We start from the raw sequence: 204 nt of genomic DNA on the forward strand, positions 1-204 counted from the left end.
CAACTCACACATGTGCACTAGACATGGGAAATGTATGAAGGATTCCAAGGAAATGTAACATAAGAGATTCATAATTACATTTAAAAAAATAGATTGCCAATCTGTTTTGCTATTTTCTTTTTTTTTTTTTGAGTTGGAGTCTCACTCTGTCATCCAGACTGGAGTGCAGTGGCCACTCCGGGCCACCACAGCCTCGACCTGCTG

This window comes from Carlito syrichta, unplaced genomic scaffold (assembly GCF_000164805.1).
Source record: "Carlito syrichta isolate Samal-C Ts95f unplaced genomic scaffold, Tarsius_syrichta-2.0.1 Scaffold315408, whole genome shotgun sequence".
NCBI lineage: Eukaryota > Metazoa > Chordata > Mammalia > Primates > Tarsiidae > Carlito > Carlito syrichta.